We start from the raw sequence: 9571 nt of genomic DNA on the forward strand, positions 1-9571 counted from the left end.
CAGGATAAATTTGTTAGCTCAACTCTCCATTAGGGCAGGGGAGACCTGTGAGGCTATTCAGTGACCCTTGTGAAACAGACTGCTCTGTTAGCCTGCCAGACATTACCAGGCACACCTGGACTCCAGCAGTGACCATAGTCAACCCTGAACTTGAGAGCCACTGTGAAATACCTTCTTTTAAATGGAAACTTGGGTTGGCATTGAAACTTATCATGACCCTGACCAAGTCTGTGTGTATGCCATTCATATTTTACATAATGTTCTAGAGCTGGTGTGTGTCCAGGAAGTTCAGTGAACTAAATCATAAATCCAGATGACATAGCCCTTGGTGTAACATGGGAGAACACTTAGCTTCTCTCTAAGCCATGGACAGTCTGCCAGTTTAGCCACAAAGGCAACTGGGAGAGAGAGTGGACCTCACAGGAGATACCGTCAGCCCTATCAATACACCTGCAGTGAACAGAGCACTATCACTCCTCAGATCGGAAGGACAGCTCACTCAACAGCATTTGGATGGCATGGCAGGAATCCACGCAGGATTCTCACAATTCAACTTTGCTTAACAAGTACTTTATGAGTGTTCTGTGTATAGTAGAAACCCATAAGTAGATGGAGGCAAATTTTATTTATATTTTGTTTGTTTGCTTAACAATCAACAAATAGTTGTTGGAAGTGTGCTAGGGACTCTTCTATCTCACATTCATAAACAAAACAGATAGGGTCACTATTCTTAGGTTGCTTACCATAAATAAGAGCATACCTAAGTATAAAAACAGATAAGTAACAAGGTCATTTCATAACAAGGTCATGAGAAAATTAAACAGGGCAATATGACACAAAATGACTAGAAGTACCTGCCCTGGGTCATCCCTCTCCCTTCTGTCCCTTGCATTTTCCAGTGTAAATGCTGAAAAAATAAAATGCTTGTTTCCCCAACATTCCTTCCTGCTCAGGGTGCAGGATGACATACACCCATGAGACTAGGCAGAATACCCTGAGGAGGGTTTCCCAGTGAAGCCACAGAAAAGGCTTTGACCCTTTGATCTTTCCCATCTCCTAGTCTGGGACACAGACTTAATGCCCAGAGGTGCAGCATTTGCCTTTCAACTTTGACGTGATAATCACAAGGAAGAAAGTCAAGCTGTTAACAGTGGCAGAGTAGAAAGTAAGCAAGAGCCCAAGCCCTTGACCCAATTGCCCCAGGTGTCTTAATATGTGAGACAAACAAAGATCTATCCATTTAGGCCTGTGTTAGGGTTATTCTTATTCTCCGCCAAACACTTCCCTAACTAACAGAGGGACATAGAGTTGTGGGTGGGAAGCTACTTTAACCCAAGTTTTCAAGAAAATTTCCTCTGAGGAGATGACATTTTAACTGAGACCTGATTGATCAGAAAGAGCCAACCATGTGAAGATCTGGGAGAAAGAATTCCAGGAAGAAGTAATAGCAGCTGCAAAGGCCCTGATTCAGAAATACATCTGCTGTGTTCAAGAACAATGTAGAGTCCAGTGTGCCGGAAGCATCATGAGCAAGGGGATGTTGTGGCCACCCTGAAGGTCCAAGAGGAGGGCAGAGCCTGGGCCATGGAGAACCATGTAAACCAGGTCAAAAACCCTGATTCTATTCTAATTCCAAGGGGAGATTTGAGGTAGATGGATTTGAGATATATTCTAGAGGTAAAGCTTTCAGCAGGATTTATTGATGTGTTGAATGTGAGATAAGGGGAAATAAGGAATGAAGATGACTTAGATTTTTTTATCCTGAACATCTAAAGTGGCCATTACGTTAGTGGGGAAGAATGTGAAAAGTCTGGGTGGGGAATGGGAAGGAAATGCAGAATTAAGAATTATGTTTTAAGTTAGAGATGCCCATTAGAATTACAAGTGGCCATGCCATATGGGAAGCTGGATATATGAACCCAAAACTCCAGGGAGAAGCCAGGACTCTACAGACAGAAACTTGGAACCATCCACATACAGATGGCATTAAAGTCATGGCTCTGGACATGATTTCCTGGCCAGAGAACAGAGACCAAGAAAGTTAGGCCTGAGATACTTTAACATGTAGACATAGAAGGAGTTGAGGAAACCTTCACAGGGTACTAAGAAAGAGCATCCAGGAAAGTGAAACAAAACCCAGGAAGCTTTGAGAAAAAGTGTTTTAAGAAGGAGAGTCATTAGCTCTGTTGAATGATGCTGAGAGGTTAGGGAAAGAGAGACAGAGAAAGTTGCTGGATTTCACTCATAAGATGTGTTTGGTTACCTCATTAAGAGCAGTTTCAGAAAGAGAAGGGAAGAAGTCAGATACGAGTGGATTCAAGACAAAATGCACAATCAGGAAATGGAGTTGAGACATCTTTTGAGGACTGAGTAGCTTGTCTATGTAGGGAAGAAGAAAAATGGGGCAGTGGCTGCAGATGTTTGGGTCAATGGAGGATTTGAGAGAGTTTTTAGTTTGAAGAAACCCTACAGACCTTGTTTGCCCAGTAAGGAGGGTGGGGAGGGGTCCATTATTTATTAAGCTCCTTTACAAATGCCCCTTTAATCCTCTCAACAAGCCTGTGATGTGGGAGCTTTTCACCCCATGCACAGGAGGGAGGCAGTGTAGCACACTGAGCCCTGTGCTGGTTAGCTGCAGGACTGGATCAGCACATACCTCTCCATGCCCCAGTTTCCTCATCTGAAACATGAATTCATTAAAATTAATTAAAAATTGATTAAATTCAACTAGTAAAAACGGAACTTACTTCAAACGAATGGTGTGAGAATGAACATGAAACCATGCATGTCAAACATGTGCACGGAGCCTCACACGTGCTCAGGGCTCAATAAATTTTCATTCTTTTCAGAGATGAGAGATAAGAGGCCAGAGGTTAAGTATCTTCATTTATTGAACAAACGTATTGAGCTTCTACTTTCTGCTCAGCACTTTGTGAGGCCAGGGCCTACAACAAGGAATGAGATCTGAAGTGTCTCTGTCCTCATAGAGCTTAGGGTCAGTGATGATGACGATGATGATGATAAAGATGAAGAAACCAACAGTGGCTAATGCATATTTACTATGTGCTGGGCCCTGAGGCTTCATAGTAGTGAGTGACAAAAGCAGAATCCATCTTGCTTCATTTAGTCTATTATGTCATCCTTCCCAGGGGTATCACTTTGCAAGAAGAATGAAACCCAACTCCAATGAAATAATCCTGTTGTGCGAGGACACATTATTGAAAGGAAAACATTAGCAGTGATGACTAACCTTCCTTGCTTTCTCCCCAATTTCCCACAGATCCTATCAGAAACTGGTTTTAAAGATTGTTCCTCTCTACATCCTGCCTCGTTTCCCCTTCCCTGGTTTCTTCCCAAGTTGTTCAATAAATTAATGTAATGATGCGAATGTGACAGATACCATGTTAGGTCCTGTGGGGGTAGCAAAACTAAGGGTCACAAGCTAAACTGTGGCCCCTCCAAATCCATACGTTGAAATTGTAACCCCCAGGAACTAAGCATGAGACTGTATTTGGAGGTGGGACCCTTGAGGAGGTGTTTCATTTAAGATGAGGTCATATGGGTGGGCCCTAATCTAATGTGACAGGTATCCCTGTAAGAGGAGATTAGCACACAGACACGTAGGGAGGGAAGACCATGTGAGGAGGACACAGCAAGAAGATGACCATAAGCAATCCAAGGAGGGAAGCCTCGGGAGAAACCAAGGCTGGCAGCACCCTGATCTCAGACTTCCAGCTGCCAGAACTGTGAGAAAATCAAGTTTTACTGTGCAAGCCACCCAGTCTGTGGTCTTTTTTTATGGCAGCCCTAGCAGACTAATGCAATGAATACCGTATACCACGGTCTCTGAGACCAGGCAGCCCTGGAAAGGAACTGGACTGCTCCCACTGATGACCACAGAGGAGGGCAGGCTGGGAACATACGAAAAGCTCTGAGGCAGAAGTCCTGGGCACCAAGGACGTAGCAGACATTGTCGTTGTCAGAGTGGACAGTCAGGGAAAAGTTGCAGGAAGACATAGGTAGCAAGCTGGGACTAGAATGACTCCCAAGGACTTCCTGGGCATCAGATGGAGCCAAGAGCATTCTAGGGAGAGGCCCCGGCATGAGTCATCTTTTTCCTACTGTGGAAGTAGTAGTCTTCCTACTACTATGAGGTCACTCTCTTTGTCCCCCTGATACATTATTCTTATGAGGCTCTGTAATCAAATTATCATTCTAGAATGATTGCATTATTGTGTTGGTAAGGAAACTTCTGGAAGGAATACAGAAGCCCTCTTTGTCCCCCTGATACATTATTCTTATGAGGCTCTGTAATCAAATTATCATTCTAGAATGATTGCATTATTGTGTTGGTAAGGAAAGTTCTGGAAGGAGTACAGAAGCCCAAGATAAAGTGAACATGCAATGGGGGAGTTGAGGGTGATACAGACAGCCTGGAGAAGAAATAGAGGACATGGTTTCCTCTGAGGTGACCTCAAAGAAAGGCTACAGGGAGCGGTTGGGAGAAGGGGTGCAAGAGGGTGACCCCTGGCCTAGTGTTGTGTTTCCTTCCTTCCTTCCTTTCCTTCCTTCCTTCCTTCCTTCCTTCCTTCCTTCCTTCCTTCCTTCCTCTCTCCCTCCCTCCTTTCCTCTCTCTCTTTCCCTCATCTCTATGTCTCTCTCTCTCTTTCTCTTCTTTCCCTCACTCTTTCCTTTCTTTTCCTTCTTTCCTCCCTTCTGTTTATTTACTTTTATTGTTGTTCAAGTACAGTTGTCTCCATTTTCACCCCACCACACCCCCCTCCCCACCCATCAATACCTCCCACCCTTGAACTCACTCCCTTTGGCTTTGTCCATGTGTCCTTCATACATGTTCTTTGATGCCCCCCCCATTATCTCCTATTATCCTTCTCCCTCCTCCTCTCTGATTATTGTCAGATTGTTCTTTATTTCAGTGTCTTGGGTTGTATTTTGCTTGCTTCTATTTCTTTTATTAAGTACTTCAGCTTTTCTGTGAAGTACAAGGCAAAGGGAAGGAGTGGGAAGAGAGACCTGAGGGAAGCTGTGAAGTCTGGGGACAGATGCCATGGGAAATGGAGAGACGCTGAGGACAAGAGAAAGGGCAGCCCAGCAGTCCCCAGCAGCAGAGCATGGGCTGAGGTGCAGGGGTGAAGGCAGGAGTCAGAGGGATGGACTGGGGTGGCTGCAGGACAAAGCCACAGACATCAGAGAACTGGCCTGAGGAGGAAGGCAGCATCAGAGGCTCACATACCATGGCGGAGTGTTACCTGTATCTAAACTAATTTAATCAGATTGTGTCTTATGTTGTCCTCAAAATCATTTCTCACCTCTGTTTGTTTTATTGTTTCAACTGAGGTGAAAGGCTCTTGAAGGTAAGAATTGTCTTACACCCTGATTCACTTCCCATAGCATCTGGGAGTTTCCCCTCCCTTGGTGCCCTTTCCTCCCTCCCACCAACTTCCATGTATCCAAATTCTACCTCTTGTCTCAGGTTCAGCTCAAATGGCACTTTCTGTGACCTGGACTTTTCAATATACAGAAGTATTTTTCTTCCTTGGATAAATTGTAACTATAGCTTTTTAGTGTTCCACTTCATATTACAGTCATTTGTTCATGTCATACCTCCCTCATCATTGAAGACAGAGGTAATTGTTCCAAGCTACTCTTTAAAAAAAAAAACAACAACAGGAAGAAAATAACTGAGTATGCCTCAGGGTATGCATGTATAATGAGTTTATTTTCCCTCAATATTTATAACTCTGATTTTTGGTAACTGACTATTTACATAGGAAGTAACTCTCACAGTTCAGCAAGTCACAGCATTTCTGCTGGGCACTTCAAGGGTCTGCACAGGGTCTGCAAGCTGGAGACAATTTGTGTGGTCTAATAAGTGGTCTCAGAAGATTAGACGTGAAGTAACGGGAATCTGCAGGAAATCAAGCCATAAGGAAACCAGAGCAACATGAAGCCACATGGATAAGGAAGGCAAGGGCCTCACCTCGGGGTAAGGACCAGTAGCAGGAGGCTTAATTGTTACCATGGCCGGTGTGAGTCGTGTCCCTGCCTGAGCTAATGGGAACCTGACGCTCCAGCTTCCTGAAACCCGCCAGTCTTGACTTCAAACACGGCAGTCCTATCCTGTAGGACCAGGCCGGATGGAGTCAGGAGTTTATTTCCTCTCCAACAAAGGAGTACCCACCCTCCTGCCTGCTCCCATCCCATCGGTTAGAACAGGCTGCTCTGGACCCTGGCAGGGCTCTGGGACCACCCTTCCCATTTCCTCCTCCCTCTGTACCTTGAAAATCCTCCAGACTTATCTCAGTGGCCCCCATGTGCCTCTGGCTCTAGACTAGGATGAGAGAAAGCTTTCAGGTCATTTGCCATCAAATCTGGGGCCAGCGGGGAGGGCACCCAGGTCTATATGTATGTAGTGACATCAGGCCCTGACAATTCACAGTGCCAGAAAAGATAGCCCACGGGCAGGCCAAAACCTTTGGTCTGGTTCTCCTGTCCTACCTGTATGTGTCACTGCTGTTTTGTTACCAGCTCTGACAAGGAAAGGCTAGAGCAGCAGGCAGAGCAGCCTTGTGTTTATATGCCTGGAAAGGTGTTTACAGCCTGGTGTTCGGGGTCAGCCCAAAGCTCCGAGCAGGCCGGCTTCATCCCAGCGAGTCCAGTTGTCCTGGAATGTAGAGCTTCCTGGCCTCTGTTTCTGACTCCAATTCCCACTGGCAGCCCGAACGGTTTTCCTTTGCTGAGATTTCTAAAGTTCCCTTTTTCACCTCCCTTATCGACATGTAAGTTCCACCACACAAGGGTGTAAGGTAGGTGTTTAAGATAGACGACAACAGCTGGGATAAACCACCTCTTAAAAGGATGTCTTCATGAAATGCATCTCTTTATGGGGGGTGGTGCATTTGTAAGCAGAATGGGAATGAAACTTGAGGAGATTCTGTGATAACCAGACTGTATCCTGTCGAGAGAGTGTGTTTCTCTAATGACACAAAGATGAGCTTCTAGATAGCCCAGCAGATAACTGTCTTCCGCCCATGTTGCCCCTCATAAATCTTCATTCTTACTCGGGTTTTCTGTAGATTTTCAGGACACAGCTCATTTCCCTGGAGAGACAGGCCTCAGGAAAGATCTGGAATTCCTTCAGGTAAGAAAAGCCACCACTGTGCTTAATGGACATCTGCTCCATCAGAATCAGCCCCCTGCAGGGGGGCGGTTTGCATGGTTCTAAAGTCTGTTTATAGGTGGCAGAGCAAAGGTGCCTGATAGAGATTTGCTGGGAAGGAGAAGAAAATATTCCTCAGAATAGCAAAAAAGCCTATCAAACCCTGGCTGGTATAGCTCAGTGGATTGAGCTCGGGCTGTGAACCAAAAGGTTGCCGGTTGGATTCCCAGTCAGGGCACATGCGTGGGTTGTGGGCCAGATCCCCAGTAGGGTCCAAGTGAGAGGCAACCACATATTGATGTTTCTCTCCCTCTCTTTCTTCCTCCATTCCCCTCTCTCTCAAAAAAATGAACAAATAAAATATTTTTTTAAAAAGCCTATCAAACTATCCTTTTACAAATAAAGTGACTTTTGTGAGCTGTTCTGCCCAGTCTTGCACCCTCCAGAAATTTCAGTCACCTGACAGAAAACACCTCTCTTCCCAGAGTGGTTTATTTCTCACTAAAAGGGCTCAGCCATTTGCTAGGCACTTAAGTTGTTGGCCTTCTTTGAACCTTAATTTCTTCATCTTGAATACTAGTTTCCTGCATGTTGTAAATGAGATCATGTGTACGAAATCACCTCGCCTGGGTAGACACTCAATCTCAAATTCCCTACTTTCCTTGATTTGTATACAGAATGAACGGGAGGGGGAGGTTTTAGAGTCTGAACTGGGTTCAAGTTCTGGCTACTTTATCTTTCATGAGGTGTCTGTCCCCTTGAACTTCAGTCTCCTTATCTGTAAAAATAGGGGCATGACAACTCTCCTCATTTCAGCAAGGGCTGATGAGAACCAAATGAGCAAATATAAATCATATCATGGACATCTGTGGACTTGTAAATTGTGAAGCACATAAATCTTCACAGTTACAATCTTAATAGTCTTTGCAATGGAATAAAATACACCGAATACTACTGAAACCACAAATACACTTAAGAAATCAAAGAAAAAAATGTTTCTTTCTTAGAAAACAATGATCTTGCCTTACTGTTGACTGGTTTTCTTAAACTTTGCCTCTTTTTGAGGGAGGCTTTATAGAGAAGCTGCACCCACCAAGATCGTGAAAACACATGCCCTTGAAGAAACCCAGAAAATGAATGAACACTCTTCGTGTCTGGAAGTTCAAAATATATGGCTTCCCAAGTAATGCAGAAAGCTCCATTTGAGTAGATAATTGGAGTTCCCAGCACCCCCCCCCCCCACTTCCTGACAGGGATCACGGCTCTCCAGGATCCAGCCCAGTCGGAACAGCTGGAGATCCTCCGAGCCCCCTGGTGTCACAGCTTATCAGTGTTGACGGACACACCACATAAGGCCTCGCCTTGCTGACCAAACAGAAAACACACTTCTTTGTTTCTAGTGTACTCTTTTCTTCTTTTAAAGGGAAGAACAACTCTCTTTGTGACACTGAAGTATATGGAGATCAATCAATGCATTAATGTCACTGGGCAAATTCCATCCCTGGACCTCATTGTAACACACAGTGAGCACACGCACAATTCACTGATTCGTAATTTAGAAGAAGTTAATTTCTCTACATTATGACTTGGAATTGAATATTTCAGATTTCTGAATATATATACACCATATTTTTGGACTATAAGACGCACCGGACCATAAGATGCACCTGGGTTTTAGAGGAGGAAAATAGGGAAAAAACCCGCTCCACCGCCGCTCCCCCTGCCCCCGACCCCCAGAGAGCCAGGTAAGCTACATTCGGACTATAAGATGCACCCCCATTTTCCTCCCAAATTTGGGGGGAAGTGATCTTATATTCCAAAAAATATGGTATATATGTGAGAAGCAAACTCTTAGTGAAATGCTTTGGTGTTAATTGACATCTCAAACGAGAAATTAAGCATAACCCTGAAGATGTCTGAATTCACTTTCTCATAAGGTGAAGCAGTAAAAATCAATGAATTCACTTATTATTTATTCCATAAATATTTAATATTTAGTGAGTCCTTAGCATGTGCCAGGCTCTGTGTCTGGTGCTGATATGCTTGGCACTGATGAGTAAAGAGAAAAGGCCCCTATCCCCAGCACTGCCATTCTGACGTCAAAATCGCCCCATTTCCCGTGGTCTAAGGAGAAAAAGCCTGACATAAGAAAGCCATCTCCACACTCATGGTGACATCCACTATAAACCGATCGGTAGGACAGAGTCACCTTGTCACTGGTCAAGGCAAGACTGAAGCTGTCAGAACAGTGGCCTGGCATAGCGATTAACGCGCAGGCTCTGGAGTCCAGCTGTCTGGGTGGAATCCTGGCCTCCCCACTCCCTAGCTGCGTGCTTTGGGGCAAGACACTTGATCTCCCTGTGAATCTGTAAAGTAGGCGTCACATTAATACTC

Source organism: Desmodus rotundus, chromosome 8 (genome assembly GCF_022682495.2).
Source record: "Desmodus rotundus isolate HL8 chromosome 8, HLdesRot8A.1, whole genome shotgun sequence".
Lineage (NCBI taxonomy): Eukaryota > Metazoa > Chordata > Mammalia > Chiroptera > Phyllostomidae > Desmodus > Desmodus rotundus.